This window comes from Stegostoma tigrinum, chromosome 7, assembly GCF_030684315.1.
Source record: "Stegostoma tigrinum isolate sSteTig4 chromosome 7, sSteTig4.hap1, whole genome shotgun sequence".
Lineage (NCBI taxonomy): Eukaryota > Metazoa > Chordata > Chondrichthyes > Orectolobiformes > Stegostomatidae > Stegostoma > Stegostoma tigrinum.
Window position 1 is genome coordinate 29859165 of NC_081360.1, and position 24279 is coordinate 29883443.

The window sequence follows — 24279 nt, forward strand, 5'->3', positions numbered from 1 at the left end:
GTTTTGACACACTGATTTGGAAGTTAGCAAAAGGGTCATGTGCAAATATGATTTCCCTCTATTAACAGCACAATGCAAGACTATACTTTCCTCCAACAGTTAAAATATACAATAGATCTTGCCAGGCCTGAAGTTGCAAGGAGAGGCTGGATAGGCTGGAACATTTTCCCTGGAGCATCAGAGGCTGAGGGGTGACCTTATAGAGGCTTATAAATTCATGAGGGCCACAAATAAGTTGAATAGCCAGGGCCTATTTCCAGGTTAGGAGAGTCCAAAGCCAGGAGTTTTAGGGGGAAGAGGCAAAAGATTTAAAAGGGACCTGAGGAGTAACTTGGCGTAAGCTCTTAACAGGATAATCATTGAGAGATGTGTGCTACTAGAATGCATGTGCCAATGATGAGCCAAATAGGACACAATTAATTATAGCTTCGAGGGCACTTGCTTGACATCAATTGCTCTATTTATTTTGTTTAAAATGGAAATATTTTTGTATGGAACGAGCTACCACAGGAAGTGGTAGATGAGAGTAAAATTACAACATGAAAAAAGACATGCGGAAAGGTATATGAATAGGTAATGTTTAGAGGGATATGGGCCAAACGCAGGCAAATGGGACTAGGACAGTTTCGGATTGAGAACAGAAATTCCTCTAAAAGCTCGGCAGGTCTGGCAGCATCTGTGAAGAAAAATCAGAAGTAACACTTTGAGTCCGGTGACCCCTCCTCAGAACTGAGGTCCTTGGTTTAGGATACGTTGTTGATATGGACCAGTTGGACTGAATGACCTGTTCCCATGCTGTATGGCTCTATGGCTCTAAGTGGCATTTAGGTAAACAGGCACATATTGCCTGGAAAATATCTATTGCAATGTCATATTTAAAGATTAGAAATGCTTGAATAGAATATACATTACATAAAACAAATAAAATAAGTGAAGTAATTCGGAAAGAAGTGTCACTGAACTGGAAACGTTAATTCCGCTTTCTCTGCAAATGCTGCTAGACCTGCTGAATTTCTGCAGTAATTTGTTTTTGCTTCAACAGACAACTTATTTGAACTGTGCATGAAAATCATGTAAAAGAGGTCCTGACTGCTTGATCTGTCACATGCAGTAAACATCAGACCAACAACAAATTGCACTTCAGAACTCCATAACCTGGGCAGTGAGAAATGGAACAGACCATATTTGTCTTATGTGAACAATTGAAAACAGATGTTAATTTTATCATAGACAAAATTCCAGCAACAATTTCATTTTAACTCGTGACAATAAGGATACACAAGGTGGAATTGTTCACTCTGGTGTCACAATGGTGTCTCTTTGCTCATTGTTTTCTGTCAAAAAAAGCCATTAGTGTATACCCTTAACAGGATAATCCTTGAGAGATCTGTGCTACTAGAATGCATGTGCCACTGATGAGCCAATTAGGGCACAACTAATTAAAACTACGAGGCCACTTGTTTGACACCAATTGCTCTACTTATTTTGTTTTAAAATGGAAATATTTTCTGACTCCAGCTGTAGTGTGCACAATAATATTTGTTAATGAGGCACGTCAGGCATTTCCTACTGGAGCACAGAAAACAGTAGAGAAAGACATGCATCACTGGCAAACTCTTACAGGCTCCAGTGGACAAAATTGTGAAGATGCCATAATAAAATCTTTAGGGTAGGTGTGAAAATGGAAAAGGGAAAGCACAAAGCATGGGTATTATGTAAACTGTCTAGCCGTCAAGAGCTGCAAGAAAGGGGTTTCTGAACTTATAAAGGTATACAGTTAAAATTCATGCAAATTACATCAGACAAACTGTATATAGAATTGTTAGGTAAGTTTCTATTACAAAAGTACGAGTCTAACCGCCATCACTCAGTAGCAAAGTCAGCAAACAGGTTGAAGTAGAAAGGAACTGATGAATGATGTATAGAACATATAATAAAAAGAGACAATTGGAAGTTTCAGGTGTATACGCCTACCTGTCTGAATTTTAGTGAGAACTATCTCTAATAATATTGGCTGCAATGGCCTAGGAGTTCAATTAAAAAAGATGAGGTCTTCATGTCAAAGAAACTATGCTATACAACACACTCAGAGATAATGGGAACTGCAGATGCTGGAGAATCCCAAGATAATAAAATGTGAGGCTGGATGAACACAGCAGGCCAAGCAGCATCTCAGGAGCACAAAAGCTGACGTTTCGGGCCTAGACCCTTCATCAGAAAGGGGGATGGGGAGAGGGAACTGGAATAAATAGGGAGAGAGGGGGAGGCGGACCGAAGATGAAGAGTAAAGAAGTAAGGTGGAGAGAGTATAGGTGGGGAGGTAGGGAGGGGACAGGTCAGTCCAGGGAAGACGGACAGGTCAAGGAGGTGGGATGAGGTTAGTAGGTAGGAGATGGAGGTGCGGCTTGGGGTGGGAGGAAGGGATGGGTGAGAGGAAGAACCGGTTAGGGAGGCAGAGACAGGTTGGACTGGTTTTGGGATGCAGTGGGTGGGGGTGAAGAGCTGGGCTGGTTGTGTGGTGCAGTGGGGGGAGGGGACGAACTGGGCTGGTTTAGGGATGCAGTAGGGGAAGGGGAGATTTTGAAACTGGTGAAGTCCACATTGATACCATTAGGCTGCAGGGTTCCCAGGCGGAATATGAGTTACTGTTCCTGCAACCTTCGGGTGGCATCATTGTGGCACTGCAGGAGGCCCATGATGGACATGTCATCTAAAGAGTGGGAAGGGGAGTGGAAATGGTTTGCGACTGGGAGGTGCAGTTGTTTGTTGCGAACTGAGCGGAGGTGTTCCTCAAAGCAGTCTCCAAGCCTCCGCTTGGTTTCCCCAATGTAGAGGAAGCCACACCGGGTACAGTGGATGCAGTATACCACATTGGCAGATGTGCAGGTGAACCTCTGCTTAATGTGGAATGTCATCTTGGGGCCTGGGATGGGGGTGAGGGAGGAGGTGTGGGGGCAAGTGTAGCATTTCCTGCGGTTGCAGGGGAAGGTGCCAGGTGTGGTGGGGTTGGAGGGCAGTGTGGAGCGAACAAGGGAGTCACGGAGAGAGTGGTCTCTCCGGAAAGCAGACAGGGGTGGGGATGGAAAAATGTCTTGGGTGGTGGGGTCGGATTGTAGATGGCGGAAGTGTCGGAGGATGATGCGTTGTATCCGGAGGTTGGTAGGGTGGTGTGTCAGAACAAGGGGGATCCTCTTAGGGCGGTTGTGGCGGGGGCGGGGTGTGAGGGATGTGTTGCGGGAAATACGGGAGACGCGGTCAAGGGCGTTCTCGATCACTGTGGGGGGAAATTTGCGGCCCTTGAAGAACTTGGACATCTGGGATGTGCGGGAGTGGAATGACTTATCGTGGGAGCAGATGCGGCGGAGGCAGAGGAATTGGGAAGAGGGGATGGAATTTTTGCAGGAGGGTGGGTGGGAGGAGGTGTATTCTGGGTAGCTGTGGGAGTCAGTGGGCTTGAAATGGACATCAGTTACAAGCTGGTTGCCTGAGATGGAGACTGAGAGGTCCAGGAAGGTGAGGGATGTGCTGGAGATGGCCCAGGTGAACTTGAGGTTGGGGTGGAAGGTGTTGGCAACCTTCAGTTCACCTGGGCCATCACCAGCACATCCCTCACCTTCCTGGACCTCTCAGTCTCCATCTCAGGCAACCAGCTTGTAACTGATGTCTATTTCAAGCCCACCGACTCACACAGCTACCTAGAATACGCCTCCTCCCACCCACCCTCCTGCAAAAATTCCATCCCCTATTCCCAATTCCTCCGCCTCCGCCGCATCTGCTCCCACGATAAGACATTCCACTCCCGCACATCCCAGATGTCCAAGTTCTTCAAGGACCGCAACTTTCCCCCCACAGTGATCGAGAACGCCCTTGACCGCGTCTCCCGTATTTCCCGCAACACATCCCTCACACCCCGCCCCCGCCACAACCGCCCAAAGAGGACCCCCTCGTTCTGACACACCACCCTACCAACCTCCGGATACAACGCATCATCCTCCGACACTTCCGCCATTTACAATCCGACCCCACCACCCAAGACATTTTTCCATCCCCACCCCTGTCTGCTTTCCGGAGAGACCACTCTCTCCGTGACTCCCTTGTTCGCTCCAGACTGCCCTCCAACCCCACCACACCCGGCACCTTCCCCTGCAACCGTAGGAAATGCTACACTTGCCCCCACACCTCCTCCCTCACCCCCATCCCAGGCCCCAAGATGACATTCCACATTAAGCAGAGGTTCACCTGCACATCTGCCAATGTGGTATACTGCATCCACTGTACCCGGTGTGGCTTCCTCTACATTGGGGAAACCAAGCAGAGGCTTGGAGACCGCTTTGCAGAACACCTCCGCTCAGTTCGCAACAAACAACTGCACCTCCCAGTCGCAAACCATTTCCACTCCCCCTCCCATTCTCTAGATGACATGTCCATCGTGGGCCTCCTGCAGTGCCACAATGATGCCACCCGAAGGTTGCAGGAACAGCAACTCATATTCCGCCTGGCAACCCTGCAGCCTAATGGTATCAATGTGGACTTCACCAGTTTCAAAATCTCCCCTTCCCCCACTGCATCCCTAAACCAGCCCAGTTCGTCCCCTCCCCCCACCCACTGCATCCCAAAACCAGTCCAACCTGTCTCTGCCTCCCTAACCGGTTCTTCCTCTCACCCATCCCTTCCTCCCACCCCAAGCCGCACCCCCATCTACCTACTAACCTCATCCCACCTCCTTGACCTGTCCGTCTTCCCTGGACTGACCTATCCCCTCCCTACCTCCCCACCTATACTCTCTCCACCTATCTTCTTTACTCTCCATCTTCGGTCCGCCTCCCCCTCTCTCCCTATTTATTCCAGTTCCCTCTCCCCATCCCCCTCTCTGATGAAGGGTCTAGGCCCGAAACGTCAGCTTCTATACAATACACTGATTGTTTCCTTGGAGCAAAGCCCAAGATCTAGTCAATATATGAAGCTGTACACTGCTGAGAGGATACCAGACTTAGATACAACAAGCCACAATTTCAAAGCTGGCAAATAACTCACAGCTCGTAAATGGAAGAAAAAGAGTGATGTATGTCACTTAAAATAACACTTCATATTATTAATGTATCTGGTGCACTGAAAGTGATAAAGTCAGAGGCTACGGAGATAGGGTCTAGTTGTATAGATAGACCCTTTTTCCAGAGCCACTGCAGACACAATAGGTTGAACAGCCTCTTTCTGTGCTTTACGTTTCTGTGACTGTATGTACAGACAGTCCCTGAGTTGTAAACGGGTTCTATGCTTGAGCTTGTTCGCAAGTTGATTTGTGCATGAGCCAGAACTTAATTCAGGACAACAGAAGTTAGTAAGTATGACAAAACATTTGCATATCAGATCTTTGAAACAACACCTCTGTAACAGATCATGCTCACAAGAATGAGCATTTGCAAGTCAGACATTCGTAAATCAGGGGGCCTCTAAAATGATTTTAATGGCAATTTTTCGCCAAAGCTATATGTAAACATTTTTACAGAAATATTATCCAGCCAATAAAACTTTTCTTATAAATGGCAAAAATTATTCATGCAGAAGTCTGGAGACTCAAAATGTCTGAAAGGTGCAAACGGTTCTATTTCGTTGGATGTAACTTGCCTTCTTTTCAAGTCTACTGTCATCCATGCCCCCTCCTCAAAAACCACTTTCCATCACTATTTTTCAAACTACCATCCCCAGCCTCATTATCAAGCCAAACTTCTTGAACATGTCACCTCCCATAATGGTGTCAATGTTTCCTGCAACGCCATTAAGTTTCTGCATCTTTGACAACACTGACATGACCATAGATAACTCTCACAGGTGACTCTTTGCAATTAGGGACTTTGATGAATTTTACCTTTTCACATAGTCAATCAAATCGCCATCGTCCAATGCCTCTCCTCTGCCTTTCTTGCTCAAGGAACTGCCCTTACTGGCTTACTTCAACAAAAATGAAGACCAAGCAAGGTGACGAAGAGGCGGAAATTAAAATCGCCCAGTGTTACTTATAGCTTCCACTATAAACTTTGGAGCTTTGCAAACGATTTCATCCTATTCATTTCAAACTGGAACAGTCCATTCTTAAGCATGACATCCTAATTTGATCTCAAACAGACACAAAGGTTGGAAGTCTGTATCTGGTGATCTTAGATGCCACATACTTCATAACTCGCTGCTAAAAATCATTTTTCCAGTGCTCCCCTGACCAGCCTATCTATAATGCTTCACAAATTTCAGCTTAATCTAAAAACCTGCTGTCTATACCCTGCACCAAATTCTAACTGACTAGTCATTTGTGCTCTTAATATCTTTTAGACGTTCCTGGTTCACCAATTTTAAAAGTCCCCTCCCTCTCATATTGCTTCATGGCCTTACCTGTTTCACGAATCCATGCAGAATTCAATGCTGCCCTGATGTTAGGTTCTTGTATGTTCAACACAATGATTAACCTTCTATAAAGTAGCTCTGTTTTCAGTATCTAGATCCAAACCCCAGTCCTCAACAAAATAAAAACTGAAATAACTGTGGATGCTGCAAATCAGAAATATAAACAGAAGTTGTTGGAAAAGCTCAGCTGGTCTAGCAGCTTCTGAGTAGAAAAAAAATCAGTTAATGTTTCTGGTCACAAATGTTAACTCGGGATATTCTCTTCACAGATTCTGCTAGACCTGCTGAGCTTTTCCAGCAACTTCTGTGCTTATCCCCACCCTCAACATTGTCCTTCTGCTTTCTGTCAAGGCATCCCTTATTACATATCACTCTTTGTTTTTGATAATCCCAATAATACCCTATTTTTGTTTCTGTACCCGTCTGATTAAATCTGTAAAGCAGTTGGAACATTCTTTGATTTTACAAACACTTTATAAGTGCAAACTTCATGTTTATAATGACTGACCTAACAGCATGTGAAAACGTTTTAGAAATACATTAAAGTCATAGTGTAGACTCTGGGCGTTTGGTCAGACTTGATTCTGCTTGCATTACTTTCTGAAGAAATACTTCCAATCATGTTTACAGACCCTGCTCAAGTACCCTGATTCCTTTTAAGGACAGTATGCATGCGTGTGCACGCATGTGTGTGTTTGTGTGTGGGAACGAGTATGTGTACAAATGCATTTGGAGTGCAGCATGACAATGCCCAGCCTCTAACTAGTCTCTGGAAAATTTAAAAATTATTTAGATGCTATAGCAACACCTTCAGGGCAGATGGCACTCGAACCAGGACCTCCAGCACTGGGGTAGAGACATTACCACTGTACTGAGGGATTACCTGAAAATACCTGCACTGACCTCACTACCCAAAGGTAGAATTGAATCACTTTGTCACTCGACAGCACCATTCTTGAAGCCTGTATCTCAGTCTATTGAGGATCATTTAGATCTAATTAAACTTGAATGTCAACATAATTTTTGCCTTAAGCAACCCTAGAAGTGAATAACACAATCTCAATTCTGTGTATGCGTGTGTAAGGGTTTTGTGCCAAATACATAGAACATACATAAAACATTACAGCACAGTACAGGCCCTTCGGCCCTCGATGTTGTGCCGACCTGTCATACCGATCTGAAGCCCATCTAACCTACACTATTCCATGTACGTCTATATGCTATCTCCCATCTAATCATTCCCCATGGCTTTCAGGCTAGACCCCATAGTGCTTTAATCAATGTGTAAATATCAAATCTCATCCTTTCAGAAATTTCTATCATTTTCCTCCATTTTTTAAAGCTTGTTTACAAATAAAATCACTAAAAATACTTTCATTTTTGAATTTTCATGTGGCAGCTAGCAGCAACCCATTAATTTACATTGTACCCTTTCCCATTCACCTGAAAATCATAGAAATTAGCCAATTAATGCATGCTGTATTCTAATGAATGTCTTCTTAAAGTCTTATATAGGGCCATTGCCGATCCTTGGTTTTTATATCTACACCTTGTGATAAAACCTAGGATTCCATTCCCTTTTTATAGCATTATCAACCTGAATTGCTGTGAACCATTGTCCCCAAATCCCTCAGCAACAAGCCCACTTCCATTCAGAGTATAATTACTGCTGTTATTTTTAATGAAATCGCGCCCTTTCAGGCTTACCAGCATTGAATTCAATCAGCCATTTTATTAGCCCATTCCTTTCAAATCAGTATTCACTGAACTTTGTAATCTTGTGGGAAATCAGATTGTAAGAATATGTACACCTCTGTTATATTCCTACAGATAAAATAAGTTGCACTAAATTGATACTCAGCATATTCTTTGTGAATGTAATTCTCTCTCTTCAAATATCTGCAGGAAAATACTCTTTAGGAAATAGACTGACCATGCTTCTTTGACTCAGACTACTGGAAAATTACACTTCAGGGCCCAGTATCTCTCTAGGTTCTGACAGGTTCTTCCATCATCAGAAGGAGTACAATATGAAAGTTGAATATTTCAAGAGTATTGATGAACACAAAAGACATTTAACACAACCAGGACCACCTTGGTGTTACCTTATTTGTGAAGCAAGTGGTAAGTACGGAGCATTTCTCCTTTGTGCTTTTTTTTGATATCACCTTTGCAACTACACAGGCTGTTATTGAACAATTGCACAATGTTGCTTTTTTTGAAACAAGGGAGGGAGGAATGGTGCTACAACAAAATAATTCTCTTTAAAAGTGCATCCACTTGTACACAGACAAACACATTAGTCGGTTTGCACATAGCTCCATAAGGATCGATCAGTTTACAAATCCTGTTTTTGGAATCCAAGCTAAAATTGGCAATATTTTTTGGAAGTATTGACTTTCGTAACAAGGGTGCAAAGTGAATCCCTATTTCCCCAAGCCTCTTTTCCAAAGAGGTTAATCTTCATGCTAAACATTGGAGTGCACAAATTACATTTAGTGATATTAATGAACAAATATTTTTCTGGAATAATCATGGCATGCTGACAATGTAGACAGCTATGTGCCAACTGGTCAGCACGTTAAAGGTATTCACAGGTTATCCATGATTTCAAATCGTGCTGATTCATGCTGATCCAGCATTTCCTACACACATACTACATCTTGGCCTTAGCTCCCATAACGCATGTAAGAATTTCTGTGATTGGTAATTACCCCTAATTACCACTTGATCACACCATAGTATCAAGTCTGGTAATGAACACAGAACGTGTCCTTTTAGCAACCCAATAATTTTAATACAGAGCTGGTCTGGTTCAAAAACTAGACAATTTAAAGTGAGGTTCAGAAACTGTACGTTTTAAAGTGCGGAGTTTCATTGCTCCAGGTGGTGTATCGTTTAAGGAATTTAAAAGTTTCAAAGACACTTTCTAATTCTATTTTGTTTTCTTTGCAAGCAAATCTTCCTTCCACCTCTTTCTTTCTATACTGGAGTTGACACCAAATTCACTGGCTGTAATTTGCTATCTCCTCCATCATTCCCATTTCCTTCTCAAAAATTAACTTTTACTGGTAAGCAAGGAGACAGATTGGTGGTCCCATTATTTGTCAACATCCCAGACATCCCTTTGTCCTCATCATTCCATAGAACGCCACAGTACAAAATGATTTTGAGTTGTCAGACATGCCACAAGTCACTCCACTCCAACAAGATCCAGCCTTTACGCACAATACCTACGTTCTTATATGCAGTGTTTCTCCACAGGAGTTAATCATTTTATAGCACATAAAGGCAGGTAGAGCAAACACAAGCATATGAAGATCACCAATCATAAGCTGTGTCTTTGAGAATCTATAGGCTATTCTACCATGATGTACCACCTATCAGAATACAATCTTATCCTCAGCTCTGACATTAACAAATTTTCCTCTTTTTGGGAAGAGTGCCCAAGTCTTCATCAGAAGTAGAAATCTGAGCTTTTATTTCTATTTCTATTTCTATTTATTGGTATTGAAGGTATCGGTATTGGTATCTTACTGCATGCCTAGCATAAAATTTAAAGAAGTGCAGCATTTGAGGCGGCCATTTGGCCCATTGTGTCAAAGCAGCCAACAAGGAACATCTGGTTTAATTTCATTTCCTGGCTCTTTCTGGAACTTTAAGCACGTATCCAAGTACTTTTTAAACAAAAAAAATGTTCTCTACTCTTACCACCCCTCAGGCAATTCCAGATTCCCATAATTTTCTGCATAAAAACATTTCCCCTTGAACTTCCTGAAAACCTTCTACACCAAATCTATACATCCTGATTATGAACTGCCTTAACCAAGGAGGATTGAGTTTCCCTATCCACCCAATGCAGATTCTGAAAACTTTATACATTGCAATTAGATTTCACCTTAGTTTCCTCAATTCCAAAGGAAGCACATCCATTCCAACATTTTGGCGGATGTGAGCAAATTCAGTACAGATTATGAATCAAACTTGGGGAACTTCCTTACCCATATTATTGCATGCAATACTAAATGGTGATTTTATCAGTACATCACTGAGCATCTAAATTACCTTCTCATTAGTTCCTTCTCCTAAGCTTTCACTGTGCGCATTTGGTGAGCAGGGCGGGGCAGGGGCGCAGAAAGACCAGCTTCAAATCTCTGAGTTGCAAAAAAGTTACAAGCCCTGGGAGTCTCCAAAATGCCTGGGAAATGAGTAGGAGAATGCCCATTAGGACAGTATAGTGGCTTAGTGATTAGCAATACTGCTTCACAGCACCAGTGACTGTGTTCAATTCCACCCTTGGGCGACTATTTGTGTGGAGTTTCACATTTTCCCTGTGTCTGTGTGGGTTTCCTCCTACAATACAAAGACATGCAGGTTGGGTGGATTGGCAATGCTAAATTGTCTACAGTCTCCAAGGATGTGTAAATTGGGTGGATTAGCCATGGGAAAAAATTGCAAGGTTACTGAGATAGAGATGTTTCTGATGCTCTCTGGAGAGTTGGTATGGATACAATGGGCTGCTTCCATGCTGTAGGGATTCTATAATTCTGTGGTTCCAATGACTATGAATGTCACCCAACCCTGTATCCCTGAATATCTAGCCCCCTGATTCTCCCTCTGACCAGAACTACATATTGCCAATCTTCCACTGCTTCACACTCCCTCTCCCTGAATCTCACTTATTGACAGTGCCTCACACCAATCCTTCCCCTTGCAAACACTCTGACTCTCCCTTTCGCAGATTTACCCTCTCTCTGATCCACCCTTTTACCGAATCTCCCTCTCCCCCGAACACTCTCATGCCAAGTCTCCCTGGCACTGAAACTCCTTCACATTGATCTTCCCTTTCACTGGCTGTTCAGCACCCTGACTCTTCTTCATGGAGAATCTCCCTCTCGCTAGATTACAATCTCATTGGATCAGGCTCTCCTAGAATCTGCTTCTCATCAAATCTGCCTCTCATCTGACTGCCCTCGTGCCAGCCCTCATTCACATCAAACTTCAGTTGATTGGGGATTGGGAGGGGATTTGCAAATAAAGGTAACAATTTTAATCCCTTTCACAAATGAATACTCAGCTAAGAACCACTCAAATTTTGCACTTATGAATTATATTTTATACACTGGAAATAATTTGAAGTGCAATGATTGTCAGAGACAACTGGAGGTATCCAGATAGTGGTGGCCTCACTAGTCCTTGGAAAGCATGTTAAGGTTGATAGCTTTTCATGTATAGATGTTTGTGTTAGTTAAGTTTGTAAATCACTTATTTCGAGCTTCTGTCTGTTGTTTTGCACCAATTTAAATGACGTAATGTCTCGGAAATGAAAGCTTTGTGCTTTGTCATGTTAGTTTGAATTAAGGTACCACGTTATTGGGGATATTGATGAATTCTTCAAATGCTGCTCCGCATGAGTCCATAAATCTCATATGTTAACGCAAGCATGGTTGGACATAGAGCAGTTTTTCCGCCGTCTTCGCCTCCATGCCTACTTCTTCAACCGGGAACCTAACCCTCCTTCCACTGACCCCTTCACCCGCTTCCAACACAAGTCCTCCTCCTGGACACCACCCCCAGGCCTCCTACCCTCCCTCGACCTCTTCATCTCCAACTGCCGTCGAGACATTAACCGCCTCAACCTCTCCACCCCTCTCACCCACTCCAACCTCTCCCCCGCAGAACGGGCAGCCCTCCGCTCCCTCCGCTCCAACCCCAACCTCACCATCAAACCCGCAGACAAGGGTGGCGCAGTGGTAGTATGGCGCACTGACCTCTACATCGCCGAGGCCAAACGCCAACTCTCCGACACCACCTCCTACCGCCTCCTCGATCATGACCCCACACCCGAGCACCAAACCATCATCTCCAACACCATTCACGACCTCATCACCTCAGGGGACCTCCCACCCACAGCCTCCAACCCCATTGTTCCCCAACCCCGCACAGCCCGTTTCTATCTCCTTCCCAAAATCCACAAACCTGCCTGCCCTGGTCGACCCATTGTCTCAGCCTGCTCCTGCCCCACCGAACTCACCTCCACCTATCTGGACTCCATTTTCTCCCCTTTGGTCCAGGAACTCCCCACCTACGTCCGTGACACCACCCACGCCCTCCACCTCCTCCAGGACTTCCAATTCCCTGGCCCCCAACACCTCATATTCACCATGGACGTCCAGTCCCTGTCCACCTGCATTCCGCATGGAGATGGCCTCAAGGCCCTTCGCTTCTTCCTGTCCCGCAGGCCCGACCAGTCCCCCTCCACCGACACTCTCATCCGCCTAGCTGAACTCGTCTTCACACTCAACAACTTCTCTTTTGACTCCTCCCACTTCCTACAGACTAAGGGGGTGGCCATGGGCACCCGCATGGGCCCCAGCTATGCCTGCCTCTTTGTAGGTTAGGTGGAACAGTCCCTCTTCCGCACCTACACAGGCCCCCAAACCCCACCTCTTCCTCCGGTACATTGGTGACTGTATCGGCGCCGCCTCTTGCTCCCCAGAGGACCTCGAACAGTTCATCAACTTCACCAACACCTTCCACCCCAACCTTCAGTTCACCTGGGCCATCTCCAGCACATCCCTCACCTTCCTAGACCTCTCAGTCTCCATCTCAGGCAACCAGCTTGTAACTGATGTCCATTTCAAGCCCACCGACTCCCACAGCTACCTAGAATACACCTCCTCCCACCCACCCTCCTGCAAAAATTCCATCCCCTATTCCCAATTCCTCCGCCTCCGCCGCATCTGCTCCCACGATAAGACATTCCACTCCCGCACATCCCAGATGTCCAAGTTCTTTAAGGACCGCAACTTTCCCCCCACAGTGATCGAGAACGCCCTTGACCGCGTCTCCCGTATTTCCCGCAACACATCCCTCACACCCGCCCCCGCCACAACCGCCCTAAGAGGATCCCCCTCGTTCTCACACACCAACCCACCAACCTCCGGATACAACGCATCATCCTCCGACACTTCCGCCATTTACAATCCGACCCCACCACCCAAGACATTTTTCCATCCCCTCCCCTGTCTGCTTTCCGGAGAGACCACTCTCTCCGTGACTCCCGTGTTCGCTCCACACTGCCCTCCAACCCCACCACACCCGGCACCTTCCCCTGCAACCGCAGGAAATGCTACACTTGTCCCCACACCTCCTCCCTCACCCCTATCCCAGGCCCCAAGATGACATTCCACATTAAGCAGAGGTTCACCTGCACATCTGCCAATGTGGTATACTGCATCCACTGTACCCGGTGCGGCTTCCTCTACATTGGGGAAACCAAGCGGAGGCTTGGGGACCGCTTTGCAGAACACCTCCGCTCAGTGCGCAACAAACAACTGCACCTCCCAGTCGCAAACCATTTCCACTCCCACTCCCATTCTCTAGATGACATGTCCATCATGGGCCTCCTGCAGTGCCACAATGATGCCACCCGAAGTTTGCAGGAACAGCAACTCATACTCCGCCTGGGAACCCTGCAGCCATATGGTATCAATGTGGACTTCACCAGTTTCAAAATCTCCCCTTCCCCTACTGCATCCCTAAACCAGCCCAGTTCGTCCCCTCCCCCCACTGCACCACACAACCAGCCCAGCTCTTCCCCCCCACCCACTGCATCCCAAAACCAGTCCAACCTGTCTCTGCCTCCCTAACCGATTCTTCCTCTCACCCATCCCTTCCTCCCACCCCAAGCCGCACCCCCAGCTACCTACTAACCTCATCCCACCTCCTTGACCTGTCCGTCTTCCCTGGACTGACCTATCCCCTCCCTACCTCCCCACCTATACTCTCTCCACCTATCTTCTTTACTCTCCATCTTCGGTCCGCCTCCCCCTCTCTCCCTATTTATTCCAGTTCCCTCTCCCTATCCCCCTCTCTGATGAAGGGTCTAGGCCCGAAACGTCAGCTTTTGTGCTCCTGAGATGCTGCTTGGCCTGCTGTGTTCATCCAGCCTCGCATTTTGTTATCTTGGAACTCTCCAGCATCTGCAGTTCCCATTATCTCTCTCCACTACTACGTAATACCATGTAATGACTATCTCCTTCATTTGGCAAAACAATGTGAGCGAAGAAGCCTCTAAAAACTGAAAAAGTACCCACTGAAAGTCGAAAAAACAGCTCCTGAGAAAATCTTAAGGGCCCTCAGGACACAAAAGAAAACACTGAATTTTGCTGAACAATATTAAAACAAAGCTCCCAAAAAATAAACACATTTAAAGGCTCTCACCAATGTTAGAACATAGAACAATACAGTGCAGAGCAGGCCCTTCGGCCTTCGACGTTGCGTCGACCTGTGAACTAATATGTTAATGCAGAACAACCTAAACTAGGGAAATCTAAAATGGCAACATATTGTAATTATTGGAAATGGACACAGCAGAAGGCTGTTTGGCCCTTTCAGCCTGGTCAGCAATTTGATAGGATCTGTCTGCTCTCAATTCCGATTTCTTGTCAGACCCCATAGTCCCTTATCTATCAGAAATCCATCTCACTCAGTTTCATAAATTCCAAGTTGCAGCCTCCACTGTTTTGTGGGCAAGAGAACACAGAATAACATCCCTCTGTCTTAAAAGGGAGTTATCATATTCCTAATGTGTTGTGGAGACATGTGTAGAGAACACAAGAGGAATTGTCCTCCAAGGCACTTCCCCTATTGAGCCATCTCAGCAGCTTATATGTTTCAATTGGATTATCTTGCATGCTTCTAAAATCCCCAATAGATACAGGGTCAAATGGATCCATCTTTCTTTATAAAATAAGCCTTTCATCCCAGGAACAAGTTGAGTGAACCTTGCTCCTCACATATTTATACCTCTTGATTGTTTGAAGTCTAATTGTTGCTGTAAAGTGGAAACCACCTCAATTAGCTAACAAAGTGGTCAGATAGCCTGCTTTGGAAAAGAAAACTGGTAGCTAGAATGGGTCCAACCTTGATTCTGTTTACCATCCAGACAAAAATTAACAGCAAATGGCATTAAGTAAATGACTCCTCATGCACAATTGAGCTCCATGGAGTTATTGGATACAGTTCCAGGCCAGAGATTCGAGCTAAAGCCAGCAAGATCATATCTTAGGCTTCACTATTAGGATGCATCATCTGTGCTAAGAAAACAGACTGCTAAATATTAGATCTGCTTCTCACACTATGGCAGATGGTCACTGAGCACGAACATTATACATGCTGCTCACAAACAGTAGAACATGTTGGGAATAAACAGCAAGTCAGGCAGCTCCTGCAGAAGGATAAAACACTGGAGTTAAGGTTTCAGAGAAATAGAGGAAGCCACACCGGGTACAGTGGATGCAGTATACCACATTGGCAGATGTGCAGGTGAACCTCTGCTTAATGTGGAAAGTCATCTTGGGGCCTGGGATAGGGGTGAGGGAGGAGGTGTGGGGGCAAGTGTGGCATTTCCTGCGGTTGCAGGGGAAGGTGCCAGGTGTGGTGGGGTTGGAGGGCTGTCTGCTTTCCGGAGAGACCACTCTCTCCGTGACTCCCTAAGAGACCACTCTCTCCGTGACTCCCTTGTTCGCTCCACACTGCCCTCCAACCCCACCGCCTCTACATTGGGGAAACCAAGCGGAGGCTTGGGGACCGCTTTGCAGAACACCTCCGCTCGGTTCGCAATAAACAACTGCACCTCCCAGTCGCAAACCATTTCCACTCCCCCTCCCATTCTTTAGATGACATGTCCATCATGGGCCTCCTGCAGTGCCACAATGATGCCACCCGAAGGTTGCAGGAACAGCAACTCATATTCCGCTTGGGAACCCTGCAGCCCAATGGTATCAATGTGGACTTCACCAGCTTCAAAATCTCCCCTTCCCTCACCGCATCCCAAAACCAGCCCAGTTTGTCCCCTCCCCCCCCACTGCACCACACAACCAGCCCAGCTCTTCCCCTCCACCCACTGCATCCCAAAACCAGTCCAGCCTGTCTCTGCCTCCCTAACCTGTTCTTCCTCTCACCCATCCCTTCCTCCCACCCCAAGCCGCACCTCCATCTCCTACCTACTAACCTCATCCCACCTCCTTGACCTGTCCGTCTTCCCTGGACTGACCTATCCCCTCCCCACCTCCCCACCTATACTCTCCTCTCCACCTATCTTCTTTTCTCTCCATCTTCGGTCCATCTCCCCCTCTCTCCCTATTTATTCCAGAACCCTCACCCCATCCCCCTCTCTGATGAAGGGTCTAGGCCCGAAACGTCAGCTTTTGTGCTCCTGAGATGCTTCTGGGCCTGCTGTGTTCGTCCAGCTTCATATTTCGTTATCGGTCAGTATTTACCATCTTAATTATACTGAAATTGCCTGAAACACCTGGAGTTAACCCATATGCAGTTAAATATGAAAATCAATAAGTTGTCAGTAATTCGACACTGTTCCAGACTGCACTTCCGAGACACATAATCCTCCTGCCTCCGTCACGCTGCAGTCAATGGAAAATCCAAAAATTCGCAGGAACTTTCACCCTTACCCTGTTAGTCTTACTGATAAAAAACATACTATGTTGAATGAGGTGTATTAGTCTGTCCTCAATGCGTCTTTCCATGGTAATACAAGTTGGAGTGACCATCACGCAGTCCTTGTGTGGTTGAAGTCTGTCTTCATATCGAGTATACTATCTAAATGTACGATGTAGCAAGATCATTGTGCTGAATGGGAGAGATTAACCACAGATCAAGTCACTCAAAACTGGATATTTAGGAGGTAAAGGGCCATCAGCAAAAGAATTACATTCAATCACAGTCTGTAACCTTATAACACAACATATCCCTCGATCTATCATTACCATCAAGCTAAGGAATCAAACCTGCCAGGAATAGCATCAACCACACTTACAAATTAGGTCCTGAAGAAGAGTCACTGGACTCAAAACATGACTGTGCTCTCTTACCACAGATGCTGCCAGACCAGCTGAATGTCTGTAGCAATTTCTGTGTCTGCTTAAAAATTAGGCAATCGCCGTTGCAGGACTACTTGCATGTCAAACAGGTGATAGACAGAGCTAAATGATCCCTCAACCAACACTGGGAAAAAAATAGAAACAACAAAACAACAGGAGGAGGGTCCAAAAACATCTCCATCCTCAGTGATAAGGAACTAGCATTTCAGGGGGCAATTCAAGGCTGAAGCCTTTGCAATCATCTTCAGCCAGGAAGGCTGAGTGGAAGATCCATCTCCACCTCCTCCCGAGTTCTCCAGGAGCATTGATGCCAATCATCACCTAATTTGATTCAATCTACATGATATTAAGAAACTTAAAGGCATTGAATCCTGAAAACGCTATGAGCCGTGCAACGTTCCGGCTATAGCATATAAGACTTGTACTCTAGACCTAATCACATCCCTAACTGTTCCAGTTAGACATAAACATGATAAATGTACAAAAAAGCCCAGGGATATCAACTTCATTAAAAGGAGGTTACAATCCAGAAAGCTTTCGTGGTGCAGCAGTAGTGTTCTTATCAAGAGGTTGAAAGGTTGGGAGCGAGCGAATTATATCTGCCTTGGAGTTATGTCATTACTTGTTTGGACAGGTTGATTTAAACATAAATGCCTCTGTACCAGGTGCAGGTTCAGGTCCCACCTATGCTGGAAGTATGCCACTATGCACATATAGGTGAATTCAAAATGCTTGCAATGAAACACACAAAGAAAGTCAAATCCAGTCAATCTAATTACTGGCCTATCAACCTCCTCTTGGTCATCAACAAGCTGACATCAGAAATCATGACTCTGCTGTCAAACAACACTTACTTAGCAATAACCTGCTCATTGATGCTCAGTTGGCATTCTGACACTTAGCTTCTGACCTATTAACGCCTTGGCCCTAAAGAGTCAAAGGCAAGACAGCAGGTGAGGGTAGCTGCTCTTGATGTCAAGGTAGCATTTTACTAAGTACCCCTTCATGAAACCCTTGTAAAACTGAAATCGATGGAAAACTTTCAGCTGGCTGGTGTCATATAGAACAAAAAAGCAAGATAGGTTGTTGGTTAATCATCTCATCCCGAGTATGTAGCTGCAAACGTTCTTCAGGGTCTGGTAGTCCTAGGCCCAACCATGTTTAGCTGTGTCAATGAGCTTTTGTTCATCATAAGACCAGATAGAGTCTTCGAGTCACAGAGGTATAAAGCGTGCAAACCAGCTCTTTGACCCAACTCGTCCATGCTGACCAGGTTCTTAAACTGAACTAATCCCAGTTGCCTGCGTTTGGCCCATACCCTACCAAACCTTTCCTTTTCCTGTCCAAATGTATTTTAAATACTGTAATTATACCTACCTCCATCACTCCGTCTGCTAGCTTGTTCCATAGACACGCCACCCTGTGTATGAAAAAGTTGCCCTTAAGGTCCCTTTTAAATCTTTTCCCTCCCATGTTAAACCTATGCCCTCTGGTGTTGGGTTGTGCTACCCTGGGGAAAAGATCTTAGCTGTTCACCTTGTCTATGCCCCTCATGAATTTATAAACCTTGATAAAGGACCTCAGCCCACTACACTCCAGGGGGAGGAAGAAATGGTCCCAGCCTATCCAGCCTCTCCTTAATACTCAAACTTTCCGTTCTTGGTAACATCCTTGCAAACCTTGTTTACACCCTTTCCAGTTTAATAACATCCTTCCTACAGCAGGGTGACAAGAACTGTATGCAGTACTCCAAATGTGGCCTCACAATGTCTTGTACAGTTGTAACGTGACATGTCAACTCCTGTGCTCCATGCTCTCACTGATGAAGGCAAGCGTGCCAAATGCCTTCTTCACTATCCTGTCTACCTGTGACACCACCTCAAGGAACTACGTATCTGTACCCCTAGGTCTCTCTGCTCGACAACACTCCCCAGGGCCCTACTGTTAACTGTAAATCCTGCCCTGGATGGAGACAAACCATGTTTGCTGGTGATGATGTGATACTTATCATCGTTCACAACTCTTCAAGTCCCGAGACACACTATATCCATACACAGCAAGGTTTGAATAATATTGAGAATTATGGCTGATATGTGGCAAACAATATTCATACCACACAAGTGCCAGCTAAAAACCATCTCCAGAAAGAGAGAATCTAAACATTAAAGGCCATTACAGTAAATAGATTCCCTTGTATCTACGTTAACAGTGTAACCATTGACTGGAATTGAATCAGAACAGCCAGAAACAATGTAACTAAAAGAGCAGGTCCCTGACTCCCCAGAGGCTCTCCAACATGTACAAGTCACAAGTCAGGAGTGAGACCAAATGACTCTACTTGCCTGGATGAATTTAGCTTCCACTACATTCAGGATGCTTCTCAGAATCCAGGTAAAAGCAACCTGCTCGCTTGGCAGCCTATCTACAAATCTAAACTTGTACCACCTCTACCACTGGCACCAACTGGCAGCGATGTGCACTATATCAAAGAAGGACTGCAGCAATTCACCAAGCCTCCTTCAATGTACAGCACCTTCCAATCTCAGCACCTCATCCATCTAGAAAGACAATGGCAGCGGATGCTTGGGGACACCACTGACTGCAGGTTTTCCTGCAATCTACACATCCATTATGACTTGGAACGGTGGGTGTACCTGTATTGCATAGAGAGCAGTGGTTTAAGGTGGTAGCTCGCCACTACATCCTCAAAGTATGGCTAGAGATGTCAACATCCCATAATTGAATCATTATAAACTGGGCTATTTACAGCATCCTAATTTTGTAGTTATTGCCCACTGAACGTGAAAAATTCATGTCAATTTTGCAAAATGTCATAGAAAAGTTTAGAAGTAAAAATAAAGTATTATTTATTTATCATAATTTTGGCTATCTACTTGAATCGATCATAATCATCTATTTGATATGTCTGAAAACATAATAGAAAAGTGCAGAATTAAGTACTTCTAACTTCCTAGTTGGATCAATGTAATTGGTTTCATTTGTAAATGTCTAAATGCAAATAAATGCTTAATATAGAAACTCCTTCATTAAGATTAATGGGATTGAGTGCACAGTACACAAAAGATACCAGCATTTTTATGATTGTCAGTCCCATAATGGCAGATTTCCATTGGTTGTTTCGTGTTTAATTGTGGGAATTTGTGTGTTTGTGAGAGGAGGCAGGGTAAAATTTTTTGTCAATTAGCGTAAAACAGTTTTAGCAATGAGAACGTTTAATGGACAAAAAAACCCATTGTTAAATTGTACACATTATCAGTGGTCTTGTTTAGGTGAATGAAATTTTGTAAGGTAAATGAGAATATAATGATTATCTGTGACTGTATACATTTTACCAGACTGTATGATTACTATAGAAAAGTAAATCATAATACTTATAGTTGCCAAAAGTATTCATGAATCATCTGTAAGTGAATGATCTTTCACCAGTATAAGTACGTGAACGGTAAGATTTAAAGTAAATTAATAAAAGCATTACTAGTTAAAGCACATGAATGATATTGCAACAAATACAAGATAACAAAGTGTGAAGCTGGATGAACACAGCAGGCCCAGCAGCATCTCAGGAGCACAAAAGCTGACGTTTCGGGCCTAGACCCTTCATCAGAGAGGGGGATGGGGAGGGGGTTCTGGAATAAATAGGGAGAGAGGGGGAGGTGGACCGAAGATGGAGAGAAAAGAAGGTAGGTGGAGAGGAGAGTATAGGTGGGGAGGTAGGGAGGGGGATAGGTCAGTCTAGGGAAGACGGACAGGTAACCGGGCACAGTTCGTCTCCTCCCCCCATGGCATCACACAACCAGCCCAGCTCATCCCCTCCCCCCAACTGCATCCCAAAACCAGCCCAGCCTGTCTCTGCCTCCCTAACCTGTTCTTTCTCTCACCCATCTCTTCCTCCCATCTCAAGCCGCACCTCCATTTCCTACCTACTAACCTCATCCCACCTCCTTGACCTGTCCGTCTTCAGTCCATCATGTCTGCACCAACCCACCGAGCAGCATCCCACACAGACCAACCCCTATCCCCATAACCCTACTTTTCCCATGACTAATCCATGTAGCCTGCACATCTCTTGACACTTCTGAGTAATTTAGCAAGGCCAGTCCACATAACCTGCACATCTTTAACTGTGGGAAGAAACCAGGTAACCTGGCAGAATCCTGTACAGTCAAGTGGAGAATGTGTGAACTCCACACAGAGAGTTGCCCAAGGGTGGAGTCAAACTCAGGTCCCTGGCACTGCGTAGCAGCAGTGCTAACCACTGAGCCAGTGTACCACCTGTGGACGTACCAAAAGTTGCCATTGAGCCTGTCTGGCCACACTGTGAATGCACCTTCCTTGGCCACCAAGTCTTCCAGTGGAAGTTGAAATCAGGACGACTTAGCTCAGAGGCCTGGGTGCTGCCCCCTGCTCGGGGAGAAATGGACATGGTTACAAATAAAGGGAGACAAAGATGAGGAAAAATCTTTCTTCCCCCAAAGAGTCAAGAGCAAGTGGAACTCTCTTCCCCAGAGAATGGTAGAGGCAGGATCATTGAATATTTTTAAGGGAGGTGTCAATAGATTCTTGACTAACAAAATCTTGATTAACAAGGGTGTCAAAGGGGTATGGGGTAAGTTAGTAAGTATAGTTAAAACCATAATCGATCATTTTATTAATGGTGGTGCAGGTGCAGACTGGGAGGGCTAGGTGACGTCCTTCTGCTGTTCCCACATACGTGGCACACTCCAACAGGCCAGGGATCAGGACAAAATTTAAAATGGAATCAGAGGTAAGTGCTGGAAAACTGAAATAACACTCAACAGATTGATTGGTATTTTAAAAGAGGTGAGGATAAAATTTCAGGTAGGGTTTTTTTCTGAAGACTGGCCCAGAAAATTAATCTTTCTTGTTCTCTCAGATGCTGCATGTTGCTAGTTTTGTTTCTGTAGGTCAACCTGAGACACCCGTGGACAACTTGTGCACAATAGGACACTTATTTTTAAGAAAAGTAAAAAAGTGTTTTAATGTGAGATGCATGTTATTTATTTGGACAAACAAGGATGGTCAAATATACTTTGGCTCTATCAAAGTATGTGCCTTTCTACTTCAAGGCATTTCTATTCTCATTTTACAATTTATACGTTAAAATGGTTATTATGGTGTTGAGGCAATGTCCCCACTGTTGAGCCAGGAGACCTGGGTTCAAGTCACACCTACTCATGAGGCATGTGATAACATCTCTGAACAGGTTGATCAATAAATATCTAAAAATTCAAGCATCAGAGATGGTGTCCACTGCATTGTATACAGTAAGCATTGTACAGTACTGCTTGGATGGAAGATATTATACCTCAAGAAGCACAAATCAACATTACGTGGAAATTGTTCAATGACTCAATGAGTAAATTGCTCACATGGTGTGACATGGATGTACAAGCAAATTTTGTTTTGGTTTTTAAATTCTGCTAAATGTGAGCAACTCCCTCCTGCTTAAATCACCAGCTTTTGATTTATGATCAGAACAGTGCATCCAAATGTTTTCTGCATTTAACAGTGGTTATGCAAACACCCATCTCTCAGGATGCAAATTGAACAAATCGCCATAGATGACAAGGTGTGGAGCTGGATGAACACAGCAGGTCAAGCAGCATCAGAGGAGCAGGAAAGGTGAGGTTTTGGGCCAGGACCCTTCATCAGAAATAGGGGAGGGGGAGAGGGTTCTGAAATAAATAGAGAGAGAGGGGGAGGTGGATCGAAGATGGATAGAGGAGAAGATAGGTGGAGAGAAGACGGACATGTTAAAGAGGCGGGTATGGAGCCAGTAAAGGGGAGTGCAGGTGGGGAGGTAGGGAGGAGATAGGTCAGTCCAGGGAGGATGGACAGGTCAAGAGGGCGGGATGAGGTTAGTAGGTAGGAAGTCGGGGTACGGCTTGAGGTGGGAGGAGGGGATCGGTGAGAGGAAGAACAGGTTAGGGAGGCGGGGACGAGCTGGGCTGGTTTTGGGATGCAGTGGAGGGAGGGGAGATTTTGAAACTAGTGAAATCCACATTGATAACATTGGGCTGCCGGGTTCCCAAGCAGAATATGAGTTTCTGTTCCTTCAGTCTTCGGATGGCATCGTTGTGGCACTGCAGGAGGCCCATGATGGACATGCCATCTGAGGAATGGGAGGGGGAGTTGAAATGGTTCGCGACTGGGAGGTGCAGTTGTTTATTGCGAACCGAGCGTAGGTGTTCTGCAAAGAGGTCCCCAAGCCTCTGCTTGGTTTCCCCAATGTAGAGGAGGCCACAACGGGTACAGCGGATGCAGTATACCACATTAGCAGATGTGCAAGTGAATCTCTGCTTGATGTGGAAAGTTTTCTTGGGGCCTGGGATGGCGGTGAGGGATGAGGTGTGGGAATAGGTGTAGCACTTCCTGCGGTTGCAGGGAAAAGTGCCAGGTGTGTTGGGGCTGGAGGGGAGTGTGGAGCGGACCAGGGAGTCATGGAGAGAGTGGTCCCTCTGGAAAGCAGACAAGGGTGGGGAGGGCAAAATGTCTTTGGTGGTGGGGTCGGATTGCAGATGGCAGAAGTGTCGGAGGATGATGCGTTGGATCCGGAGGTTCATGGGGTGGTACATGAGGATGAGGGGGATTCTGTCTTGGTTGTTATTGCAGGAATGGGGTGTGAGGGATGAGTTGCGGGAAATGTGGGAGACACAGTCGAGGGCGTTCTCGACCACTGCAGGGGGGGCGGGGGGACGATGTTGCAGTCCTTGAAAAATGAGAACAACTCCGATGTCCTCGTTTTGCATCGGGGAAACCAAGTGGAGGCTTGGAGACTGCTTTACAGAATATCTACGCTCAGTTCGCAATAAACAGCTGCACATCTCCGTCACGAACCATTTCAAATCCCCCTCCCATTCCTCAGACAACACGTCCATCCTGGGCCTCCTGCAGTGCCACAATGATGCCACCCGTAGGTTGCAGGAACAGCAACTCA

At 45.5% G+C, this 24279-nt stretch overlaps 1 protein-coding gene across 1 annotated transcript in view; it reads right to left on the minus strand.

Annotated features, from left to right (window-relative positions):
* kcnh3 (potassium voltage-gated channel, subfamily H (eag-related), member 3) overlaps positions 1–24279 on the minus strand; it is a 587271-nt gene that overhangs the window by 439049 nt on the left and 123943 nt on the right. The window lies entirely within an intron of this gene.